This window comes from Zonotrichia albicollis, chromosome 1, assembly GCF_047830755.1.
Source record: "Zonotrichia albicollis isolate bZonAlb1 chromosome 1, bZonAlb1.hap1, whole genome shotgun sequence".
In the NCBI taxonomy this organism is placed as follows: Eukaryota; Metazoa; Chordata; class Aves; order Passeriformes; family Passerellidae; genus Zonotrichia; species Zonotrichia albicollis.
Genome location: NC_133819.1, coordinates 65,428,021 through 65,455,397, shown reverse-complemented (window position 1 = coordinate 65,455,397; position 27,377 = coordinate 65,428,021). Strand labels below are relative to the sequence as shown.

General features: G+C 39.6%; 2 long non-coding RNA genes across 2 annotated transcripts in view; one reads left to right on the top strand and one right to left on the bottom strand.

Annotated features, from left to right (window-relative positions):
• Positions 1–27,377, bottom strand: part of LOC113458570 (uncharacterized) — an 82,722-nt gene that overhangs the window by 24,953 nt on the left and 30,392 nt on the right. The window contains exon 3 of the long non-coding RNA XR_003378934.2: positions 5,726–5,818. This is a non-coding gene — a long non-coding RNA (uncharacterized LOC113458570). The remainder of the gene's footprint in view (positions 1–5,725; positions 5,819–27,377) is intronic.
• The window catches only part of LOC141729366 (uncharacterized), an 86,095-nt gene that overhangs the window by 38,711 nt on the left and 20,007 nt on the right, over positions 1–27,377 (top strand). The window lies entirely within an intron of this gene.

The following is a 27,377-nucleotide window of genomic DNA, read 5'->3' as shown; positions in this document are numbered from 1 at the left end:
TTTCCCAGGCTTCACTGTTTAGGAGAAAGTGTTCAAGAGCAACACCTAACTGTAGAAAATGAGGATTACATAAGGAAACAGCCATAAATGGAAACAAGAGAGTTCCAGACTAGCTATAATGAAAATCTATTTTCCCCATAGGAACAATGGCTAACATGCTGGTCACAAAGGTTTTGCAGTCTTCAGCCTTAGAGTTTTCCAACATTCAGCTCATTAAATCCCTGAGCAATCTGTCCTCATCCCTCAGCTGGCCCTGCCTTGAGCAGGATGTTGGACTGGAGACATCCTGTTTTATCACATGATTTTTCTGATCATGACTACCAGGCTAGCCTGTGCAGCATGATGAATCCTAAAGAGTGCTACAACTTCTTTCTTAAAATTGTTTTTAGAAAATGAGAACACTTTAACAGAACTTTCATGAAAAAGAAAGGAAGAAGCCAGATCACAGTATCTTATACACCCTTCAGAGCCATGCAGACAAGTAGTATCCAAGGCAGCCAGCTTTCTAGATGTTAAGGGAAATGTGAGACTAAGGACTCCCAATGAAACAGCAAACAGCTGCTGTACCTACAAGGAAAGGAAAACAAATAGTATGCAGCTTTTTATTGCAGTGGTATTCATATTTTTATTTCCACTCACAATAAATTTGGTAATATCAGCAAAATTTATTCTAGATTGCAAGGCTGCACAAATATCTATATAAATCAAGTGTAGCGCTTGGGCTCCTGGCAGCTGGCCAAAATAGCTCTCTGTGTAAACATCTTTGCTATTTCTATATTAGCCTCTCATGGCTATACCTCTCTCCTGGCCAATCAAGCCAGATTACCCTTTATTTTATGTTTCTCTGTGTGGGACAAAATCTAGCAGTGGAACAGCATTTACAGGCAGTTTAATACTGAAATGATATGCACTGCAATTAAATAAATGTCCATTCTTCTGAACAGGGTCCATTTAGGAATGCCCTGCTGACTTTAGAAAGGGTCTGTAGTTCTTAAGTTCCCAGTTGAAACAATAAATGAACTGTGTGAGTGGTTAAGTTAGCTGGAGAAACAAACAGAGGAGATTTGTGCAGTGACATAAATTAGGACTTTAAATTATCTCAACAGTTTACATAACATTTGCTGTGCACGCATCCATTGCATGTGGTGTTTAATATTGCATATATGCTTTGGCAGATCCAGTACAACTTTACAGTGAAGTAAGGACACAACAGATGACAACTCTCCATGAAGCAAGAAATGTGATAGCTCTATTCACGTACTGCAGATGCACTGAAATGAATCTAGGTTTATTACTTATTTATATATCTGCATGGGGGATTGTTTTGTCTGTTTCTCAGATTTTGGGTTGGGGTTCTTTTTTGTTTTGGTTTGGCTTTGTACACAGGTCACTATTGCCTAATAAGAACTCAATATTTGTAAAGTACTGAGTACATCACTTGATGTTTTGGAGTCCAGTGCTTATTGCTTCTTGCCACACAGCTGTAGAAATAAGGAGTAAACTGAGTCAGTGATGCTGTTCAAATTAAAATAGGAAAGAGGATAACCTTGCAAATAAAATGGTATGCAAAAGTGCACGTGTTTCATCCATGTAATTGTAACTCTGAAATGTAACTCTTTGCAGTCCTTATGACAGAACTGAGTAACATAAAAATGCCCTATCACCCTAAACAGAAATCTGTGGTTAGAAGACAGCATTGCCAGAGAGCATTTCAGAGCCCTCATAACACCTTGCTATATGTTTGCCAAGAGGACTCAATGAAGAACTTCAGTAAGCCAAAGACTTGCAAAGGGTACCCTTTGATGAGAGACGCATTACAGATATAGTTCTTGCTCTGTGCAATCATCAAAAACCATTTAAAGTGCCAAGATCTATAGTTCTGCTCCCTGCCACATATACTGTCGTCAGCAAAACCCACCCAAAAATTAGAAACCAAACCCCCAAAGTAAATAGCTACCTCCAGAGGACCTGGGTCAAGGTCCTTGTTATCATCAAGTTGTGACTTTGTCCTGACTGCAGAGTATCAGGGGAAAAAAGCTCTATATGCAACCTATCCCTCCCATATGCAGATGAAGATGTGACTTTTGCAAGTCCCAGCAGGTGCAGATATAACATACAGGGTTGTACTGCCCCTTTGTGTGCCATCAGTGATAACAGGGCTGTTTAAACACACTCTGCTGAAGAAATAAGCATAATTTTCTATTCAAGTGCTTCAAGAGCAAGCAGACAGTCATCCTGGTGCTGAAGGAAGGAGTTTAGGGTTTAATTTCCAGGAAGGTTTTCTGTACAACAGCAGTTATGTCAGAGGAACAGTATCTAGTTTACACAACAAAATATCCTTGAACTGTTAAGCTGCAGGCACAGACTGCAAATCAAAATTAATTACAAGTGTGCCTTGGCTGCATAGAGACAGAAATGCTGCAGCCCAGTAGAGAAATAAGAAAAGTCAACTAGGGCACTCGTGAGCATTTAACAAGAACTTTTATTTTGAAATCTGTGGAGAACACCACTGTGAGGGTCAGCATTTAACAGCTTTCCCCTAATTTGAGGTATTTTTGGTATTGAGACCAAAATAAATGATTCACTTCTGTATTTTTTGAACATAAAACTATAGGGCACTCTCATAGGTGAGGATGACAACTACCATTTTTGTTTTAGCAGTCTTAACCCCCTTTGCCCCTACTCTCACCCCCTGCTTTTTATTCAACCATGACTACATTTTGGGATTGGATTATCAAAGAACTGGGATACATTTTGCTGTGATTTTCCTTGGCACAGCATCTTAAGTGAAACCATTTGCTATTACAGACCCTGATAATGGCACCCCTAGGTACAATACCCTATTTCAGAAGATCTGTGTTAAACATTATGAATTCCCAAACAGTTACCTCCTCGGGAACAAAATCATTAAGCTGGGTAGCTTGACTTAATTAGACTTAAATGTCATCAGTGATTCACTCTGTTTTAATAAACTCATCTGTTTTCATGTCAGTTCTGTAATTTACACCATAAAAACCCAGTCATGTTGTTCCAATGTCTCAGGAGCACAGTTAGAAACTATCTGAAAATCTTTCAGGGCTGCATTCTTACAAGTTTGATGACACTGTAACAGATGCAGACAGTGTCAGTGAAGGTAAAGTCTTTTTGAGGAAAAGCTTTGAGAGAGCTTTGAGGCTACTAGAAAATTTGGAGGAACATCACAAAAAAAAGATACAAGTGCTTTGGAGGAGGAGCTCTTTTGAGAAATGTGCTTTGCCATAAAGCTCTGAAAGTGAGCAGAATGAGAAGAAGAAAACATGAGAAAATAGATGTCCATGTGAAACTCATTTCAAAATGGTAAGTATTAAAATTTGCCTGGCAGCTTAGCAGGTCCACTGTCTTCCCTAATTCTTTTGGAAAGAAGTGCCAGAGGTGTGGGTTAGAGCCAAAGAACAGCATTTCTTTAACATATATACTCTATTCATTGTGACCTTTCACTATACTTGCACTTTAAAGCTGCCTCAGGAAATCTGTGTAAAAGTATCACATGCATTCAGTCCTCTGGCAATTTAAAAATCAATATATACCTTACCAATATGCTACACTTTACATGTGGAAGGGCAGGAAAGGAGCTGTGGCAATGATTTCCCCTCTGTGCACTGAACTCAGCAGTGCACAGATACCACCCTAAAGGGAATTTGAGCACTGTGCAGTGGATCTGCATGTGACAACCTCCAATGCACAAATTCTAGGAGCATGCTCTTAAACCCTCTAAAAGAGAGTCTATATGTTCCTCTTTGATGCTGGACAGAGGCCAAAACATATATAAACAACTATGGGTTACCTAAGTTTCATAAGGTTGGTACTTAGCACTGTGGTGGATCCAATCTAGGAACTGCATTTGCTGGGTGGGAAGCCTGCCCCAATCTACTCCAAAGCACAGCTGGGAGTAAACAGGTATGCTAATGAAGAAATTACACATGCTACTCATTTACCAGCTCCCAGAGGAACATTAACAGCAGAAGTTGATTACACTTGCAGAAGCAAGAAGGTTCTGTACCTGATCAAAGACACTTGTGGGTACAGCATTCCTTTCTGTGCTAGAAACGAGCAGGACAGGCTAGATACAGACAAAATTATTCATAATGCACATCCTGGTCAGATTAACAGGGGTAAAGGCTCACCTTAGCTGGTGATATTTCTAATTAGAGACTAAAAGACAGCACTTCACATAATCTGTGATTAAAGAAGAAAAAAACCAATCAAGTGAACGTACAAATACCCTACCTAGGTTTATTTTGTTTGCATGGGTTTTCTTCCTCTACAAATACTGAACAGATTTATGTGCATGAGATTTATGCACGTGGTTGGATATTGCTGAAAGTGTGTTTGCTTTCCATTTTGTTTGAAGCAGCTCCACTGGAATCAGGTTTGTTTATTTACCTGGTATTTGACAAACTGTCTCTGACACCCAGCTATCAGGGGTTCATGCCCATGTTTCTCACTGGAAACTCCATTCTCCTAATTGTTGCTGTAAGCAAGACAACAGAAGAAGTGGTTTTGCCTCCAGGCTGTGTCAGCTGGGTCTGGTATCAGCCATGTTTTATTACAACCTGTAAGACTGAGATCTCTTTGATTGTCCTTCACAAGACTTCAGTTTTCCTTTTGTTTTTCTTATTTTTTTTCACTTTCACATACACTCACACGTAGAAGGTATATTTAAAGGAATATATTGATCTTAATGACCTCGCAAAATTTATCCTGGGGCTAATCAAAGGCTTGCTATGTTGTGCTGGCTAAATCTATCATGGTATTGAATAATTCACAGCATGCCTTAAAGGCTCCAGACTAGGTGATTTACCCCCATATTAATGTGATGCTTTTGCATTTTAATAGGCTTATGTTAATGTTTTACAAAATGATAAAGCATTCTTCTGAACTCTCCAGCGACAAGGGATGATGGTATGAACCACATAATTCTAGCAAAGGACAGCCAATAACATCAGATTTATGAGTGTTGCTACAGCATCTGTCATAAGCTTGAGCCAGACCAAACCATTTAGTTGAGACTCACCCCTGCTCTGACTGCACAAGTGGCTTTTCCCAACCTGTCTGACTCTTTAATGGAAGTAGTCAGGCACAGGAGAAAAGGTAGGGCATTCGGAAAGCAGAACTAACCTTTCCAAAACTGTTTTAGCACAGAGGTTTTTATATCCCTTTGAGAAAAGACCTAGAGGAGAACAAGAGGGATTTCATTGCTCTGAGGCTGGAATTTCAAGAGCAGTGCTCACTAGTGGGGTCATATTTTTCCATTTGAAAAGCAGACAGCCTGTCAGCAGAGCTCAATGTGTCAGGCATATGTTGGGTGCTGAGAATTGTAAAATGCAGGTCAGGTGATGAGAACACTCACCACTCCCTCCAGCTGTATGGCACCTTTATATCTCAGCTGCTCAACAGATCACAGGAGTGCTTTCCCCAGCCTCTCGAGAGAAAAAATGAATTACATTTATCTCTTAAAACCTGCTTAGGTTCTTATGTGAGAAGGGAGTTGAGGGTTGGGGGGAAGCCACAACATCTCTTCAATAGCTGCTTGTAGTGGCATCCTTGTACCAACACAGGATGGAAACAAAAGGGAAAAATACTCCAGCCCTGGCCCTTCTGGTAGATGGCAAGGTGGGAAATGAACTCCACTTCTGCTAAATGCAGACTGGTATGTATGAGAGGGTGGGGGAGGCGAACTGCTTACCCTGCTGGCACCAGTCAACTCAAGCCTTTGAGAACGGGACTTGCTGCAGGTTGCATGGAGGGTGATGGCTTCCCATCTTTATACAAGGAAAGGCTAGAGAAGAAGGAAAAAAAAGGAAAAAAAGACAGAAACGGGAATAGAGAGTGAACAATGGTACAGAAATGTAACATAAAGTTTGCAACATTATCTGGAGTAGTGTACCATATCCAACCACTGACAGGCAAAAAAATTGCATTTATTGATTTAAAAACCAGGTTTTTTTTGCAAAAGGCAAAAACAATTTCTTACATGAGTTCCTGTTTCATAATTCCTCTGAGAGAAAAAAGAAGTTAACACTTAACAGAGAAAGCCATCTAGAAATGTTAAGATATTGAATGCTCAGGTGCTCACCTATCAAACAGAAAATTCATTTTTAGCATGTGGCTTGCAGCAAAGTCCTAAACCTTCACCTCACATACTCCAACCCAGTTCCTCAAATGCCATTATGTAGAAGCCATTTCTACCACAGTGAATATGCAATGCACTGTGGAACATCTGCTGTTGGTGTTTAAATGGACAGCCAGCAATTCCAAAATGCACCTGGGAAGTACGAAACCCAGGTTTTCATTCAGTGTTAATTTAGATGACCATGTTAGTCTCTGGCTTACTGGCTGCTGTGAGGTGGAGCTGCTTGTTTCCAGAAAATTCAGTCTGCACCTGAGAGATTTTCATGACAGCCGGACAGTTTTGTTAAGATTGTCAGCATTAACAACCACAGCAAAAGTATTCACTAGTTCTTCTGGACACTTCCAAAAAGATAATACAGAATTACTTTTCACACCACATGCAATTGAACTGTGAAGACTGTGGCTACAGTTCAGAAAATGACACAACAATTGACTGATCATTTAAAAGGATAACAATACCATCTGGAATTTATTGTTATTAATACAGAAGCTGGAAGAAACACTTAACTGCATGCTTCGGATTTTAATCCAATCTTAGCTACTAGGTATTAGTAGCAGATTATCCTATCACTGCTTAATTTAGGGTCTCAGGAATCTGTATTGGAGCACCTGTTGCAGTCAGGGAACTGAAGTCATGTTGGTATTTCTGTTCTTCTCTACCCATGGCATGTGCAAAACTTAAAAACAAGCTGTGGGAATTAAACCATGCACGTGGCTGATGAGAACATTGTTCCATACATGCCTCTGATTAAATACCGACATTTGAAAATACTGGCCATAATATACATTACCACTGTAATGAAGAACCCATAAGACCATTCAGGTACAATGATGTCCTGAATCACAGAAAAGAACCAAAAGCAACCTCAGTAGAGGTCTTATTCCACCTCCCAGGCCCTGAGTTGGAGTGGAGCAGAAAGAGCAGCTGATGTGCCTTCCCAGGCTGGCTCCTTGTACACTGTACTAGAGCATTTTCCTTTTTTTGCAACTGTTGCCTCATGCTCAGCTTGTGATCTACAACATCTGCCAGGTCCTTTTCTGAAGAGCTGTTACTAATGTTGAAATCTATCCTGTGCTTGTGGAGCTGATTCCTCCTGTGTAAGAACAGAACCTTTACTCATCCTTACTCAAACACATCCCACACTTTCATGTCACTCAGTGTTTTGTCACGACTTCTCCAAATTCTTATCTTCCCTCTTAGTTCTTTGTGGTCTCTCTTAGCACTGTGTTTTCTGCAAATAGAAAAAAATGCAGTTTCTATCCTAGTGTAAAGGCCCAAAGTGACAAAATCATCTACATCAATATGGACACCTTATAAGCGCAAAGACAAACTAAAAATCTTCAAAGTTGAGTTACCATATTCTTAGCAATTTCAGTCAAACCAGCTCAAACTTGAAATCTAGAAAGAGTTTTTTTTCATTCTTTTTCTTGTTAAGCTCTTGTTTGTTGCAGTTAAAAATCAAGCATTCACTTCATTCTAAAGTCAAACTGAGTTAATATCAGAAACAAATGATATGTATTTCTCTTTGAGCACTAGTCAATGTAACCATCAGTCATGCAAAAGCATATTTACAGCAGAAATTAGTTGCTTTCTCAGAATAAATGAAGCAGAAAGCCTGTTATTTCCTCACTCAATGTTCTGCATACACCCTATGTATTGTAAATATAACCCATGACTTTCAGGTCTGCAGAATTTAAATGCATCCATATTTTGTAAAAGTATCCTTAAAACTTACTTTCCAGACACAGATTGCTCTGGCACAGGAATCATTTGGGAGTGGATTAGACAATAAGAGCCTGCAATGGGGAGGAAATTTTAGTCCATAGTTCAAAGACTTTTCTACCTTTTCTAATACCAAACTTTAAGGAAGTAGTTCTTCTCTGCATGTAAATACGCTTGACTTTGGAAATAAATTATTTTATTTCTCTACACTTACACAGGAAACTACAAATCCTCTCCACCAAGTTGGATAGAAACTTGTTTTAGATAGATTTTCCTAAAGCAGCAGAACAGCAACCATAGTTCTGAAAGAAAAGTCAGAAATTGGGAGTTTAGGAATACAAGCAAAAAACCTTCTTACTGGATCTTTTGTTCTTCACTCTTAAGAACATCTGTAAGAATTTCTTTCTGTTCTGTCTTTTCAAGTTCTCTTCAAGTGAGAATATATTGTAAGAATATATTTGGTGCCTCTGTACTCTTGCAGGACTTCTAGAATTTTTTTTTCAGCATTACAAGATTTAAATGAGAGATGCTGAATAAGTGGAAAGCATGATGACAATAATTTTTGTTTTAATATCTCAACAATGATGACTTAATACTATTCTTCACTAAATTTCTTAGCTGAAGCACTTGGTAACCCTCTCCAATCAACTATATAGTAAAATTCCTTATTTACAAAAATAAAACTTATCCAGATTAAATTTTCCCCCTTGAAACAAAAACAAACAATTTTCACTATGGGTCTTCAACACTTTGCAGAAATATAACCAAGCAGATGTCAAGAAATGGTGAGAAGCATCTGAAGAAGCCACCAAAGTTATGAGTGGGTTTGTTTAGTTTTAAATTTTGCATCTTTTCCATTCTGAGTGGCAACAGAGTGGAGACTTATTCTTGTTGCATGGATTATGTTTTAACCAATCTATTTTTCACAGGTTCTTCCAAAGTAAAAGATGACTTAACACTTTATGTAAAATAAAGCCTAAAATAGGATCACCATCTACTGCAATTATACTGCCCCATGATGAGCAATGGTTGCGTGAGAACCTGAAGAGACCTTGTTCCACAGCATTACAGAGCAGAGCCCTTCTAGCTGCAATATCCTCGGATAGCTCTGCTGGTCAGGTCTGGACACTCTGTCTTGCACAGAGGGGCTTCAGTTATGCCTGGTGTCTTTTAAGTCCTACCATAAAGCAAAACATCAAAGATAGTGGTTTTTAACACTTTGAGTTGTCCCCTCAGGGCAGGGACTACTTTTGTGTTTATAGGATACCTAATAAAACAGGGCCATAATTGGATTAAAAGGCCAAAGAATTTTCAAAATTGAGATAATAAAAAATAACTGCTTTAGTAATGTGTTTCAAAGAACCAGCCTACAGACCCAGAAGAACCTGGCTAGAATGTCTGAGCCAATAGAGAGCAGGTGGTAATTGATTTCTTATGTATGCCAAGTTCACACTAGGACTTAGAGCAAATCTTCTTGCTGCAGCTTTAGCTCAGTATTCCTTTACTTAATCACCATGGACAGAGAACAGATCATCCTTTTTCTTTCTGAAGCAGCCTTTTATGCTCTTAAGGACTGTTAATTCAAGTGTGTTCAGTCTTCTGTTGCTTGCTCTCAGACATACCAATTCACTTGGTCATTCTTTGAAGGTCATGTGTTGTAGACTTGTGCTTATTCTCATTGCCATCCCCCAACAGACTTGTAAGTGTTCATTTTTTCCTTGAAGTGCAATACTCTCTTCTTGACCTAGCAGGAATATTGCAGCATACTGTCAGGTATAGAAGGTTTCCAGAAAGCTGATAAAATATATTCTGTTAAAAGCTGAACAGCAAAAGAAAAGCTAGAGAAGTGATAGTCCTTAGCAATGCCTAAATTACTGTGTACTAATGTTAACACAGTAATAGGGGTATAGAATCATAAAATTTTTAAGGTTGTAAAATCTCTCTAGGATCACTGAGTTCAAACATTAACCCAGCACTGCCAAGTCCACTACTGGACTTGTCCAGTGTCCCCAAGTGCCAGATCTACACACTCTTTACATACCTCCAGGGACGGTGACTCCACCATTTCCCTGGGCATCTTGTTCCTACGCTTGACCACTCCTCCCAAGAGAAAATTTTTCCTGATATCTAATTTAAACGTGCCCTTGCACACTTGAGGCCATTTCCCCTCTGTCACTTGTTACCTTGGAGAAGAGACCCCCAGCTCACTACAGCCTCCTTTCAGGTGACTGTAGAGAAGGGTAAGGTCCCCCCTGAGCCTCCTTTTCCCCAGGATAAACACCCCCAGCTCCCTCAGCTGCTCCTCATCAGGCTTGTGCTCCAGACCCTTCCCCAGCTCAGTTTCCATTCTCTGGACACACTCCAGCCCCTCAATGTTTTTTTTGTAGTGAGGGGCCCAAAACTGAGCACAGCACTTGAGGTGTGGCCTCACCAGGGCTGAGTACAGAGAGACAACCACTGTCCTGGTCCTGTTGGCCATGCTACTGCTGATACAGGCCAGGATGCCATTGGATTTATTGGACATGTGGCACATGCTGGCTCTTCTTCAGCCAGCTGTCGACCTGCATCCCCAGGTAAATTTCTGCCAAGGATCGGCATGCTTGTGTGAGAACTGCCAGGTTAACACTCTGTCTGCCCTGAATAATCTCAAGCCTCCTGGGGGCAGTAAAGATAAGAAACCAAGGCTCCTACCCTAAAAGCAGATTGCAGCCAATTCAGTTTAATAGGCAGATCTCATCTCTCCAGTGCTGCATCAGTACTCAGCATAATGAAATGAGTCATGCTGCCACCTCTGCCTACTTCTAATGCTGTCACCCAACTGCAACAGCTTAGGTAGCTCAGAAAAGTCTCTTTCTGCTTTTTCCCTAAATTTAACCATCTTGGAATCGCTCTGCTATGGCAAACGAGTACAAACTGAAGGCTTCCTGGCAATATTTCAGTGAATAAAAGGAGAAATTATGGTTATTTCCAAAAGAAGAAATGTGATACAAGTTTAATGAGATAAAATGAGTCTGGAGATTAAATAAAAAGCTGTTCCAGAGAGATTACAAGTCAGTTTATAAATAATATACCTACTGGACAAGTTAATACAGCAAAAGATGCCTGAGGAGAGGAAAAGAACATAAGACTGAGATTGGTTTGCGGACATTTGAAAAAAACAGTGTCATAGTGAAAAGCCAGCAAGATAGTCTGCTTTAAACTATGTAATCAGTGCATTTTTGTCTGTTGATGATAGTGAGGTAAGTGGACAGCCAAGCTCACATTGGCACAAGTGACTGTGATCAATACTTAAGATACCTGAGGAGAAGGAGAAGGGCAAGATGTAATTAAGAAGATAAAGAACATGAATAGTAATGCTTTTCACACCTGGTGAGAAAGCAGGCATTGTTGACATAGTAGTGTGATAGCTACAGATGGTACCTGGAATAGGAAATGTGTGAGAAGTAGTGGCAAAATACAAGCATTTGTAAGACTCTTGTGAAGACCTGATTTTCAAAAGTGCTTTCAAGCCAGGAGTATTCAACCCTGTCAGTCAATTGGAGAGGGTGGGTGATGAAATTTTGTTCTTTAATTACAAATATGTTAATGATAGCAAAAGGGAACTCACTAGTTGTTTAATCAGATTGCCACTGCTCTACTATAAGGGTTTACTTAGGATTGTTAGGTAGTTCTCTTGTCTTAAAAATGAATTAGCAGTAAATTTCAATTTGTCTCATACTTTACTTCACAATTTCAGTAGATGTTTAAGCACAGCTGAATAGATTGAAATAATGAGCACAATAATTAGGAACTTGAATTGTCTGAGAAATTATATTCTAGTCTGCATAGAACACAAGCCAAACAGAGGGAAACAATTCATGTGTAACACCTATCAATGCATGCAATAACTCAATGTATATACCACTGTGAAATAACATTTGGGGTTCTATGCCTCTATGATCCCACTTCAGTTTTGTTGGCCTTGGAGTTAACAAATTATTAAATAAGAAACTCAGTAACAAAACTTGCATAAATGCCTGATCAGACTTTTATTCCAGAAGAAAAGGCTGTGATCTTTTTTGCCATTTAGAAAGGATTAAGCAACAACCTTGATAAAGCAGTAGATTCTGCTTTCATATTTGAGACCAGTGGCATTTGGCAAAGTCTTTAGGCAGCAAACTAGAAAAAGAATTGTTGGTAAAATGCAGTCACCTTCAGCAGTGCTTCTGCCATCATCTCTTTTAGCCACCACCCCAATTATCTCCCTCTTGTATTCTATTATCTGTCAAGCAAGCAGCCCCAAAACACACATCACAGTCCATGCTTCCTCTTTAATTTTCTGAACAATATTTAGATCCTGGCATGATCTAATAGGATGTTTTGGATGTTGCCTTTTCAGGGAAGGGGTTACAGGCCTCAGAGGAGCAGAAATGTCCATGAGAAATCATTTAACTTGAATCTATGTTTTCCTGAAAAATTAATCATTTGTTTAAATGGACTACCAGCTTCTTCCCACAGGATCATTCTTAATGCCAGGCTCTCAGCCTTGGCAGTACAGCAAATCAAGCTCCCATTTGCTCCACAGCAGCTCAGGGGCAAGAAGCACATACTTCTTGGGCATTCAAAGGTCCCCCAGCACTTCTAACCTCTTATGAGAAATGAAGGTCCCGTGTTTGGTGTTTGTTCCAACAAAACCTTGCCTACACAATGTGCTGAAGTGTGGGGACAGGAACTAACCCATTAGGCTCTGGCCCTCTCCTCAAGAAATCAAAATGTTAGCATTCATCTTTATTCCTTTTGCAGCTCAGGATGAAAAAAGTAACTGCTGCAACAAGACCAAGCAAAGTTGTTGGAGCAAGAAAATTGCATGTGATTTTTTGCTCTCAAGAGCTGCTATATTATGTGACTGTGGAAAGAAGAGGGGATTTTCAGGAAACAAAAGCTAAGTAAACATAAGCATAAATCAGATAGCAAGCAAATGCCACTATTTGTTGGCTTATTTCAATACAGGAATTTAAATTGATGACTTCCTAGGCTGCAGATTAAAAAGATACAGAGGATGCAGATAGTCTTTCATGCAGAGCATGTTGGAGGCTGGGAATTCACTCTCCAGTATTTGACATACCAGTGCTAATCCTCATCTTAGCTCTTGGGAACTTTCCAACCCAAGGTAAATACCCTGCTTGTCTCTTAAAGAGCATCTGGACAACAATTTACAGCAATCTCAGGTTTATGTAGAAGGGATGCTGCCTAAAGTAGGTGTGCTATTTTCTGGATGGGACACTGGAGCAGATTTAAATAAGTTTTACTGAATTAAACTAAACACATGTTTTCAGCAAATTATAAAATTATTTAAGCAAGTTAAACGCAATCAGATAACTTTTCCAATTGATCATACACCAGAAACTATTTTCATGCTTAGCCAAATCTGCATTTACACTTTCCAGGTATCAGCCTCAACAGTAAATAATTACTATATTCCTACACATAAAATACCATTTTAATTTTGCATTTTTCAAATTTTTTGCAATATTTTTAGTACTTTCTAGTGACGTTTTTTCTTAACAGATACTTATTTTATACAAGAAACATACCTTATGTGAATGTAACTTGAATAAAGTTAAATAATAATAGTAACTCCTAGAAATTCTGTAAACTAGTATGAACATCTAAAAATATTTAGTCCTCACTTCTTCAAAACTAGCTCTTAAAATTATCCTGATTATAAGCACCTTCAATATTGGATTTGGGTACATGGGTTAGGAAGAAAAGATTCTTTTTTTCTCCCTTTCCTCATAGAGGTATAGATCCTTTCCCTGATGCTGCCTCGTTGGATTTTAATTGTCTCAACTCATTGTATCTGGATGCCAGTGTCTCCAGGAGCTAACATGCTCATAAACTCTCTGTTACTGTATCACTAGTTTTCTAAGCAGGACTTGAAATAATTTAGAATTTTTTAAAAGGAGGTACAGAGTAACCACTATTTAGATGAAACTGGAAGGGATTTTCACCAAGCAGAATTCATATCAGAATCCCCACTCACTTCAGGAAAATGAAATTCAGCAAGGACATAGTAAGATCTATGACAAATCTGTATTTACACTCAAAGCCACTGAAATTAAATTCTTGCTGCCTTTCTAGTAGGAATCTAGTAAACACTGAGTGAAACTGAAGATAAAAATATTCCTATGAATGCAAAAGTTGCTGACTATGATTCATAATTACAAATCACTTCTTTAACATATGCCTGTAATTTGTTCAAGGACTAAGGTTGACCATAGTTTCTAACATTTCTTGTTTCCTGTTATTTCATGAGACTAAAATCTGCAAAACATTTGTCTCATTTTAATTGGCCAAAAAAGAAAACCATGAAGATTGTTTGTCAAATACTTTTTTCCAGACTATAAGACAAGTAAGGTTAAAAACCAGGAGGAAAATTAAACAACAGGAGGGGGAGTATGAGGCACTGTTTAATGCCTTTGGCATTATTTCTTTTAGCAGTGAATGCTAAGCAATGCTTCAAACTGAGATTACAGTTGAGCAGACAGAAAAGGAAAATATCATTTTGTCTGTGAAGTTCTCAGAAGGATGAACCTGTCAAGAGATAGAGAAATAGGTCACATGAAAGTTAATGAAAAGTCATAAATGGAATACATTGTGCCACGATGCTTTGTCTCAATTAAAAGTTCACTTGCTGAATGCCATTTAAATTGACAGATACCCAGCTCTTATCAAGCTGCCTATTTATCGTCTTTGCATTTATAAAGGCTGTTGTTTATTCCACGGGGTAGCCTCTGGAATCCTCCTGTTGCATTTCTTAGTCAAGAATGATTGAAGTGTAAAGAAGTGAAATGCCAGGATTCATAGGAAAATGTTTCATGGGAAAATGTTTTCTTATTACAGCTGTACAGATGTTCACTTCAGAGTAAACTGACATTAGAGCAAGGCTGGATTTTAACTTCTAGCAGTGTCTGGCATTACACTGACATGAACTACTGATTGCTCTTTGACCACAGCAGTGCCATCACTTCAGGAGGCAGCCCCAACACCCCTTTTTAAGAATGAAAGACCAAAAAAAAGCGGTTTGGAAGGCAGGATAGGGAGCATGTCATATCTGTGTGACATTCCACACTGCTGCACCACAGCTTCCCACACAGAGACATGATGAGAAAAATGAACTTGCTGAAAGGGCTATGATGTGCTTGCTGCTGGGTTACAGCTTCAACATTGCATTACCCTGCTGCAAGAGGTGGATTATTGTTTATAGTGATGACTTGGGCCACTTGTATGCGAGACAAAGGTTTGTGGCTTTTTTATGGGAGGGATATCTTAAGGCTGAAATTGAAACACAGAAGAATACCATAGGTACTACTAAAATTGGGAACACAACTGCAGCACACCGGAGGGAAAAGGCGAGGCATCAGAAGGATGTACTTTTTGAGTTGCATGTGGACTCTCATTCTCTCCAGGTCTGGTGTCTGTCTTGTTTAAGTACTTCATCCCTCTTCTTAGGTTAAGCACTTCACAAAACTCACTTGTCTCACAGTGAGAGACAGTGTCTCCATAGCTGGTTGCACAATCCTTGACCTTGCTCAGGAAATGAAAGCTCTGCTGTGCAGCTCTCCTTCAGTGCCAGGATCTCAACCATATTTCCTTCGACTTCCCAGTAAATGTCTGCATTGTGTAAGAGTTGTGGAGCACTTTTCACTTCCCATGTTAGAGCTGTGCCACTGAGCTGCCTAAACTGCCAGCTACCAAGAGGGAATCTGACATTGCAGGAAGGGTCCCCCACCACAGGTTGGGAGGGAAGAATATGGATCTCTGTTTTGTGATACAAGGATGGATGCCAGAGTGCCACAAGCATACCAAATACAAAAGAAACACACTGTGTGTTTGGGAGTTTCTTACTCCCAGCCTCACCTGGGGAGAGACAATGCACCTCAGTGGGTAAGAACAAAACATAACTCAAGAGATTCATCAGTAAATGAAAAACAAGCTCACACTGCCAGGGCTCCAGTTTACAGCAGATCCAAGACAGGTGCTGCTCTGACAGTCAGGCTGGCAAATATCAATCAAATCCAGGAATATCTCTTACAACTTGTATACAATTGCAAAAGTATGCAGACAAATTCTCAGAGAGATTATAGATGAAAAGGAGAAGGACTGTTCATCCTTAGATCACAAACACATAAATGTACACTGCTATCATGTAAACTAAAATATCTGTGTTTGGGATTTTAAAAAAATATCTGTGTCTGAAGCTCTAAACCTGAATTAGCTGCTTACATTTAACTGTCTCAATGTCTTTATACTTTAAGAACTTGAGCAATAAGGATTTTGTACTGAATTCTTACTGATTCTTACTTGTTCAGCATAGTTGAGAAATTGAGCACTTTGTGTAGCTGTATCCTCTCCTTACCCAAAGCCTCAGGCTGTTAAAAGCATGAAAAAGAATGCATCAAGGGTTATTTTTAAAATGCTTCTAAGTGGAATTTGTGCTCAGTTAATATTTAAGTACTGCGTACAATGCACATAATAAAATGGGAGCGTGCTTTAGAAAGGCCTGATAGAATGTGCACGTCAGCTGGTGCTCTGCTAGCCTAATGCAATTTGATTTTGACATAATGTAATGGAGCACAGTGATGAAAAACAGCAACCCTAATAAGGCTCCTCTTTTCACAGCTTATTTATTTTTGGCCACTGAAGCAGTGTGCTTCTCTATCTCTCTCTTTCTTTCAGAGCACGTAATCTCAAAATAATTAGCCAATATGACTTTTCTTTGTGTCTTAATTAAATGAAACCTAAGTAACAAACTATTACTTCAACATTGCAAAACCACAGGGGCATATTTTCAACTCATATATGTTGGCTGCACAGAAGTCAGCTCAACAATGGGAAAACCTACAGCAGCAACAACTTTACTGAAGGGAAAGCATGGGACCAACAGGGCCTGACTGCCCTGCAGGTGCTCAGAAGAGAGCTGGCTGTGTTCCATGCTGTTTCAGTTGCCTGCTCTTTAGCATCTGGCCAGATCAGACTATGCTGTGTCTTGTGTAACATGAATTAATGTACAAAAGAGAATTGTATCAGGTTAACAAATTAATTTCTGCTTGATTCTGGTTTTGAACACAGGTTTCTAGGGTGAAAGGCTAATGCATTAACTCAACACATCAAGCACATCTCATTATGCAGAAGTTAATGCTAACACACTCAATTTCCTACATTTTTAAGGATCTGATGCTTTCAGGGACTTTTTTAGTTCTCATGTTAATTGTATGATCTGCATCTTTTATCTAAAATGTAGTTTGTGTCAAAAAATTCTTTTCAACAAAACAACCATCAGGCGCTCATGAAATTTCAGATGATCTAGGAAGCAAGGGCAGGAAGTTGTGGCAGAACAGAAGAGGATGCTATTCTCAGGCCCAGGGGGCAGCAAACTAAGCAAATGAGAGTAACCCGGTGAATTGCATGCATTCACTCTTGGAAGAAAACTGCTTTTTCACTTTAGACATGGATGCAGCTATTCTCTTTCTCTCCCAGCCACATGCATACACACCTGGCCATAATCCTGGCCTTTACAGGATGCTTTTTATGTCACAGAGGGGAAAAAAGTAAAGAAAAAACTCCTGTAAATATCCTGAAAAAACACTCCTGGTATAAAAGTGTTAAGCCACCAGTGAACAGTCTGTGACACTTGAGCATCAAAGACTTTAAAGGATGTGTCCAAGACCATGTCTGAATTACACTGTGCTGAACCAACTGAGATGGTTGGCAGCAATAACTTCACATCATGTACAGAGATGTAGTATGAAGTGAAGGCAACCTTGATGAAGTCTGTTGCTGACATTTAAATAAATTAATGATGTACTGTGTATACAAACAAGAGAAGTTGATGTTTCAGCAGTGATGGGCCTGATTAGTTTTTAATGATGATGAAGCCAACACTTTAATGGTTTGTGTTAAGCTTTTTAAACCAAATTTTTAGTAAGCCTGTTCATGTGGAAGCATAATGCTTTCACTGGCATGTTCAGCTATGTGAAGGTATGTAGATACTGGTTAAATTTAAGTTGTTTATCAAACACATGCTCCTGGACTGTCCCACCAGCAGACTTTATTCAAGCAGCAAATGTGACCCTTCACACCTACACCCCTGCTTCCTTCACCAATAAAGCACAAATCTGAAGGAGGACAGGAAATGTGTCTGGGTCTCTCATGGACATGTCATAAAATGTCTAGCAGCTTAATACAGAAGAGCTGAGAACTGCCTCTGGCTCAGTTAATCTAGACACAGCCAATGCCATTTTCCTGTCTGCTGCACTTGCAATGAAGGGTAGTTTCTGTCCTTCTGTGATGGTGTCTGTGAGGCAACTGCTATTTTACAAGAGCAATGGATACCACGAAATAAGAGAGCAATTCTAACATGGATACATTACTGTTATGATTTTTTATTTATCACTTTTATATACCTTGATATTGACAGTCTGAAAAAGAGTGGATACTTTTTGTGTTTAGAAAAACCTGTCTATCTCCATATAGCAAAGGGAAAACAGGAATGTTAACCCTGTCTGGTAGATTCAAGAAACTCATTGCAATTCATAATATTTTACAATGCTGTGGTGTTCGGAAAGCATTAGTCTTGGCAAAGACTGCAGAGAATTGATTCCCATGTCATTTCTAAGTGACTATTAAAATGCAGATAATTTGTCTGAGTTGGTGAAGTAATCTCAAGAGCTCAAAGGGAAGATGTTAAGCCAAATAAGGGGATGAGTATTAAGTTGTTCAAAAGGCAACAAAAAGATAATGTTAATTTATTTACTTCCCTTGCCTCTCAAGTGTTGCTTTTAGCCCCTTAAATCTGGTACAGATAGAAGTAAATTAGACGGTCTACCATTAATCAGAGAATCATGGAATCATAGAATGGATTGGATTGGAAAGAACCTTAAAGATATCTAGTTCCAACCCCCCTGCCCTGGACAGGAACACCTTCCACCAGACTGAACTGCTCAGAGTCCCATCCAGCCTGACCTCGAACACTTCCAGGGATGGGGCATCCATAACTTCTCTGTGCAACCTGTTCTGGTGCCTCACCACCATCACATTAAATAACTTGTTCCTGATATCTAATCTAAATCTCTCCTCTTTTAGCTAAAAGCCATTTCTCCTTGTCCTAACACTGCCTGCCTGCCTAAAAAGCCACTCTCCCTATTTTGTGTAAGGCACCCTTAAATATGGAAAGGCCACAATGGGGTTTCTCCAGAGCCTTCTCTTCTCTGGGCTGAACAACCTCAGCTCTTTTAGGCTGGTAGAAAATATGAATGTACCATTTGGGCTTATTTGTAATAAACTCCTGTATTAAGGTGATAGCATGGAATTTTAGTGTTATATTTCTATATTACAGCAAATAAACGTTCTGCAATAGGAAAATTGCAAATTTACCTTCCTGTCTGCAGGTGGGTCAGAAATCATTTTTCTCTCTTACTCAATAGCTGAAGTGACAAAATTGTTCCCATACCCCAATAAATAAATTTAAAAACCCACATTATCACATTGTGATAGGACAGAGGCATGTTACACTGCAATCCGCTTTAAATTAAAAAGGTATTTATGCTTTGAACAAACAGGTTTTTGCAGCATAACATTTATGAAAGCTTATATAAATTAAGTGTCATTATTGGAGGCCACTCCAATAGGAGATTTTGGTTAGAACCTCACACAAAATGTATTTTGCATTTTGTAGGTAGTGAAAAGTCCCCCTTATTTAAAGGCTGTGTTAAAATATGCCACGTTTGGAATCAGGATCTTGCGTTTTGTCCATCTGAGGGACAGATTGTTGTGTTTTTACAAAACTCAAAAGTGGCAAGAACTATGAAGCCTGACTTTGTAAGGCTGTGAATCTCTTGGGACTGCACAGAGTCAGTTTCAGCTGACAGGCTTCCCATGTGAGGGGCCTGCAGCATGCAGGCTGTCTCATACAGACTCCCCTGTGCCCATGAGGGTGGAGCTCCTCTTACAGCAGGCACTCCTTTTCCAAGGCTGCTCAAGCTGCCTCTTCTCTCCCTCCTGGAAACTGTGTTGAGCATAAAGCATTTGAGACAACTACCTCTTCCAAATTTTTAATCATTCAGACAACTTCGGCTAAAGTCAGTAGGCTCAGAGCAGACAGACACAGAGAGGGACACTGTAAATCTTGTTATCTTCTGAAACCAGCTATAAAGGAGGAGCCATGCCCCAGTAGGATTCTGACAGGACAGACCAGTTTCATGTTCCTCTGATCAGCTGCAGCAGACCTCTCACTGGCTCCTGACAGACACTACAGCAATGCCATGAGATGGTTAATTACAGAAGGTGCGAGGCAAAAAAATGAAAAAAAAAAAAAAGAAAATAGAAAAAAGAAAAAAGTATCCTTAAATCTTCTTAGCACCATTCCCCTTTTCCCTGCCTCTAGCAGTGGAAGTGTACATTGCTAGCTGACACTCAGTCCCACTCTCAAACCCTGCAGGAGAAAACACTCCTGGTGTTTTGAATGGTGTCATCTCCTTCTGTTCTTTCCTGTGTTACCTACCCAGCCAAAAGAAGAATCCCTTTACTTCCTGCTCTGAGGTACTGGGACATACATAGCATTTAAAATGCATTAATTTGAGGGGCTGCAGATTGCAGCACATTTAGTACATGAAGGGAACTGTACCTGTGCAAGTAAATCACAAATGTGGTGACAGATACTTTTTAAGAGAACCATGTAAGAGTGTGTCAAAATATTCTTCTTTACAGTGCTTAAAAGAAATTCTAGCCTGGAACTGCTGAGAAAATAATTTATCCTGATTTTTTTTAAAGCCTGATTCAGTCCTCTTAACATAATTTCCTGAGCTTTGAACTCATTGAGTCTTCTAATAATGTCCTTAAATGAGAGAAGGAGGTAATTTTCTCTCTCACTGCCTTTAGGAGATCATCAGTCATGCATTACTCATAAGTGTTAGCATTGCATCATTCTTTTTTTCTTTTTTTTCTTCTAAAGAAACCTAACCATGCATGGAGAAAGTGCTGTAGTGTAGAAGTTTCCATTTATAAATTGCACAGTCTTTGTTCAGAATTGCTGTAATTCCTACAAGGCAATTTTAGTATAAAACCTGACAGTGATTCAAATCTCTAGCTATAATACATTTTTTATAACCTTTCCATCACCTGCTGCCACAACACATTTCTATAACAAGCAAATTCCATGGATGTTATCATGACAGATTTATAAATGAGTTGTGCTGTGATCGTGTCACAGAAGATGTGCTTATTAAGCCAAGGGGTGATGCAAGTATTGAGCTGTTTGAAAAGCCAAGCCACTTCTATTTAAATCCCAAGAAACAGGCTCCAAGATATTAAGAACTAGTTTGACTGAGCAGTTTTCAACATTTTCATATTCAGTCAATTTCAGTATTAAAACACTGTCAAATTATATACTAGTCTTTCCACTTGAAAAGCAGATTACAACACATGAAATGTGCTAGTCTTTGTCTAAGTCCTCAACTGACTGTCCCTACATTATAAAAATCAATATTTACTTTTCCAAAAAGAATTGCAATTGACAGTAGGTGATTAGGAGAAATGAAGTCTGAACTCTAACTGTATCCAGGGGCAGTAAATGTCCAGGAGGAAAGCATGAAATAATTTCTGAATCTCCCTGTTCATTGAAAATGAAAAGCATTTCCATATTAGACATTGGTTACTTCAGAAGAACAAATCAGGGCTGGAATGAAATATCCCTGGTGCGTTCCTCCGTATTGACAAAGTTCTGTTTCCTGAGTACACCATTGCACAGCAAGAGACAACATCTCTTTTTGCCATTCCAAGGCACAATGTTCTTGGTTCAGGATGACACTATCAAGAAATCCCCACTTTCCTCTTCCATTACTTCCACGCACCTTTCCACTCCATCAGCACCCTCTGAGCCCCATTCACTCCTCTAATACCCATTTCTAAATGGTCTTACAAGAACCTTTGCATGCCTACCTTTTGCCAGGGGAGATATTACAGTTTCAAAAGATGCTTATTTGTTTCCAAATACTTGTGGGAAAGGAACACATCTTTTCCCACTGTGGTTTCATTATGCTTTAAACCAGTCTTTCATGGGGTATATATAGCAGCAGCAGCAGGGAGCAGCCTACACTTGAGGCTAGCAGTCTCTCAGAATTACTGTGCAAATACAACTTAGTGCTTTCTCCTCTTTCATCCAAGACTTGAGTTACTGGCACTGCCTCATGCCTGTCAAAAGACTGCTTGTAAAATCCATTCTGAGCAAAAAAAGGAAAATATAAGTAAAATGCACATGTTCACCAAGTCTGTTTTTTAACCTCTTGAACTCTTGAGAAGCTTTTTAAAGCAATCAGCTCCGAGTGCAAATGATACCCTGCTGCTGCTTATCCTCCTTTCCCAAGTATTATTTGTTTATTTCTCTCAGGATAGAAATAAGCACCGAACATGGGAAAGTTAATACACTTCATAATGATAAACCAGGGGTTTAAATGAGCACAAAAACTTGCTGAGGCAAAGCAAATGATTTTAAATCTCTAATAGGATTCCTTGCGTGAATTTGAAACATATGCACATAAAGCACTGACCCAGGACATTGTCACAGTCGTTTCTATTATCATTATGCCTTTGCAAGTTGTGTCTTATTAATGAGCACTCACTGCAGTCCTTTACCTCTTGTGAGAGTTGCTGTCCCTTCGACATCCTCCCTTTTTCTGAGAACCATCTCCTATTAAATATAAAACTGCTGTGAAATGAGATAATACCACACACAACAGAAAAAGCCCAGAGCAGAAGATCTGCATATTGACAAGACGGTCCACCACAACACAGACACCTGTGCTGCCTGAATGATCAGAATGATCAGCAGCAATCCAGCATGGGCCAGGTGTAGTACCTCCCTAGGCAAAGAAATACATTGCATAAGAGGACTCCCCTCAGGGAGCTGAAAAACAAGATAATTAAAAAATCCCTTTTTATAAGCATGCAGATATTTGGTGTTCTTTCCCTTTACAGCCAGACACCCAAACATGTACATGGAGAGCACACACCAAAACCTTCCTCCTCTCAGAAGAGAATGGAGAAGATACACTGGTCACTGCACCAGGTTAATGCTATGGAAGCACTCAGCCTGCCAAGAGAGGAAGGTAAAGGAGAGCCAGCAAACAAGTTCTGTTCCTCAAAATAGATGCCACAAAATTGCACGTACACAGAGTAAACCCAGTTAAAGATTAGATGACAAACTACTGCAGCAGGTTTGGCTTCCTATGTAAATCTTGCCTATCCAGCTGAATTCCTGGGGTGCCTGAGGACAATACAACTTCCATGACTCTATCTTTTCTCATCCCAGAGGCATATATCATGCAAAGCTGTGTGCATGAACAGTCTGAACTGGGCTGTGCTTCCAGCTGCACAGGTCTTTTTATCTCCTGCAGTGCTGTCAATCTCCCACAGGATGGCTGATATTGCCACTGGCACTAGTAATGCAGTATCTTGCCCAAATATGTGTCACTTCTAACTGAAAGAACAAGTTAGAGAGATTTCCTGGAAATGTTAGTGCATCCATGCAAAGATTCACATGGAGGGAAGCAATTTATGGCAGTACCCAGACAGGATGGTATCCTTATCATGGCCACCTTCTCAGACCCACAACTATTTTCATGGAACTTTCTCAGTTCTTCAGATCAAGACAGTGTAATTGACCCTGCCAGTCAGAGTTACAATATTTCTGGTTTCTTTCTTCAGCTCTTGTTTGGCTCCAAATTCATCTGTCAGGCAAACAAGGATGAAAACAAAAATAATATGAGCTGCTTAGTAGGAAACTTCATCCATTTAAACCAAATCTTCAAATAGTTATTAAAATGAAAGCTTAGCTTTTCTTTCCTTCTGCTACACAAAAGCAGCCTCAGCGAGAAAGTCACTATTGCTATTAGAGAGCATATTTTTCCCATTCTAATGTTTGTTTGCTGTTCCAAGTGCACCATATAATCAGTGAGCAGTTAAATTTTATGCCTGTTATAGACCTCTTAAGTGTTGAAATCCCACAGCACATTCACTGCTAAGGAGCATACTGTTTCTAGCCTCCATCCAAACGTATAATCTTTGTTTTCCAGAGACATATTCCCCATCATACATAAGTCTTTGAAGTTTTCTATATATATAAATGTTAATTGACTCTGCCTCTCCCAAAATTTATGCAGGATTTCAATGCAAAGGCTTCCACTGATCTCATGGATCAGAACTGTGATGTACGAAAAAGACTCATAATGGTAGATGTACCTGAAGAAAACCTCTCTTTAAGTTAAGTGAATGAGCCATCTGGCAGCCTATTTTACTAAAAAACTCCAAATGTGCAGGGTGATAGCTTTATGGACCTATTCTTTAGCCACCAGCTTCACAAAGGTGTCAGGCTGATAGAGGCCACAATTACTCATCCCCCAATATTCAAAACATTTTTCCTAAGAAAATGAAATAAATAAAAAAGGCTGACTGCATACTTCACCAGGTTTTTCAGATACAAGAACCCATAAAAGCATGAATATTTATTATAAGAACCTGAACACAGAAGTGCTTTTACCATCTAGTAAGGTGGCAGTACTTGAGAGAACTATTCTCCTACTGCTCCATTTACTGGTTTATAGGCAAACAGAGACTGCAGGCTGTTGCAGAAAATATGATACAGATTTGATTTACAGGAAGTTTTGCTTTTAGGAGTTGTAAAAAGTTTGCAAATGGAAGTTACTTTTCTACCTCCCGTATTGCCATGAGTCCCTAGTGTAGGGGAAACCTGCAGTTGTCAGAAAGAACAGGTGTCAATGGTACATTTCTATTCTTCTGACTTTTGCATAGCAATCTTCTTTCATTGGAACAAGTAAGACCACCACTGAAAAATATTCTAATTAATCTGTGTTACAATATCTCTTCTCTTTTTAACATGTTCACTGCAGTTTAGGAAAACAACAGAGAGACACCCAGTGATAAAAAATTTCTGATTTTAGAATTAAAAGAATTGTTGAAAAAAATATTGAAAAAAGTGCTGTAAATTATATCTTGAGGGGGGAAAAAGCCAAACTGGGATCAGAGTAGGAGCTGTGCTCATGTAGAGCCTTATTTCATTATGAATAAAGGGGTTTTGACTTCCAGAGAGAACATGACATAAATGACTTCTTGTGTGTCTTCTTTCATTTATTTGTAATTGGCTGAGTGACTAGTTCTGCTGGGCCTCTCTTATTCCATTAAAATTTTTAACTACTTATTATTTGAGCTAATTTGTTTGTTACCAGCTTTATCTTCCTGGAAATGTGCATAAGTAGCATACCCATACTGTTTTTCAACATTTTATTCAAAGACACAGTACTCACATCCAGAAATAACACACTTCTATGGAAATCTGTTCCAGTCCATGTGGCTACGCTAGCAGGAACTTTCAGTTTGCATTTTTCTTTCTTTTTTTCTTTTTTCTTTTTTTAACACAGATTAAGTCATTCTTCTTGAAAAGGATCATAACTTTCTTTGCTAAAGCTTCATAAACATGAAGATAGAATATTTTCAGACAATGCTAATTCCTTTACTGCCCTGCAGGAACCAACCTCTGCAAACATATTGCCTAAAAATACGGTGCTGGATGACAGGCTGGACATGAGTCAGCAGTGTGCACTTCCAGCCATGAAGCCAATTGTGTCCTGGGCTGCATCAAAGCAGCGTGGGCAGCAGGGTGAGGGAGGGGATTCTGCCCCTCTGCTCTGCTCTGGTGAGAGCCCACCTGCAGTGCTGCATCCAGCTCTGGGGTTCCAGCAGAGGAAAGACTGGGACCTGTTGGAGCGAGTCCAGAAGAGGCCATCTTGTTCTTTAGAGGGGTGGAGCATCTCTCCTAGAAGGGAAGACTGAGAGAATTGGGATTGTTCAGCCTGGAAAAGAGAATTGCGGCCTTCCAGTACCTGAAGGGAGTCTATGAGATAGACGGAGAGAGATTACTTATAAGAGCAGGTACAGACAGGTGCAATGGCTTCAAACTGAAGGAGAGTGGGTTTGAATTAGACACAAGGAAGAAACTGTATACTATGAGGGTGGTGAGGCCCTGGAACAGGTTGCCCAGAGAAGTTGGAAATGCCTCATTGCTGGAAGTGCTCAGGGTCAGGCTGGACGGGACTTTGAGCAACCGGATCTAGTGAAAGGTGTCCCTGCCCATGGCAGGGGAGCTGGAATTAGATGGTCTCTGAAGTCCCTTCCAACTCAATTTATTCTATGATTCTGTGATCATGAGATGCCTTGCTTTGGTGCGCAACTACCCTGCTGATCTGTTGGGCAGAACTTTCACTCCCTTAGTGAAAATCCTGAATCTTGCAATCTACTGCCTCCATCTTCCAGGTATCCCATCTCTTAACCCTGTCTTGGGAAACAGTCTAAGAGATGGAAAAGACATCACTGCACCCATCCAGACACTTGTGCAGGCATTTCACTGCACCAGCAGAGGAGGGGTGTTCCACTGCATGCTACAAGTGCAGCATCCAGTGTGAGGAAGGAACAGTGGCAGAGCAGGGCTCTCTACCTCTCTACCTACAGCCTGGTTATTACTGACAATCGCACCTTACATACAGGGAGTAAGTTCTGTGCTGGTCAGTCTCCCCAGCCAGGATGTTCCTGAGCAATAAGAGAATATTCCACTCAGTTACCTATGTGGTTAGAAAGATATTTGAAAGGATAGACTGGGCAGCCTTTTGCTGTGGATGTGCAATAGCACAACATGTGACAGAATTTAATTTCCAGTACACAAGCCTGCATATCATTGCTCCACAAGCACACCTTTGAATGTCACTCTTTTGCAATAGCTACCCTAACTCCTATTCTTTTCTTCATTACTACTTTGATTCTTCAAGTCTGGCTCAGCTCAGCTTTCCATGCAGTACATGATTCAGACAGATGCATTCTCTTTTTCTTACTTTCCAAACTTATGGATTTTTTCTAGTTCACCACACTTCTTTTCCCCTCCTCTGTTCCTTTTGCAGTTTAGAGCCAGGCTTCTTTCTGTTCCTTCGCACTTACTGCGCTTGCTGTAAACACCTTCTCATCTGTAACCTGCCATCTGAAACAGATTGCCTCTTTCTCTCTGCTTCATCGATTCATTCTCTCTCTTCAAAACTCAATCAAAAGCATAGATTTTCTCACTATGCTGTATCTTTTAATTTTTTTTCATTGTGTTATCAGCTTTATGCCTGAACGCCTTAATTAGCTCACTGTAGAATGCCCTTACACAAAGACTTTCTGTAATTTATAGTCCTCAGTATGTGTGAGGGACATTTCAGGCTGTATTATTTATGACATTTTCTGTAAACAGAGCACAATAGTAATCCTGTGGGCTGCCAATAAATCAGTCTTACCTATAACAAAGTTATGAGCTGAAAAGAAAGACTGCATATCATGACTGTACAATAGAATCAATGAATCAACTGGTTTAAAGCATACCAAATTAATGTCTTCTTTCAAGTAT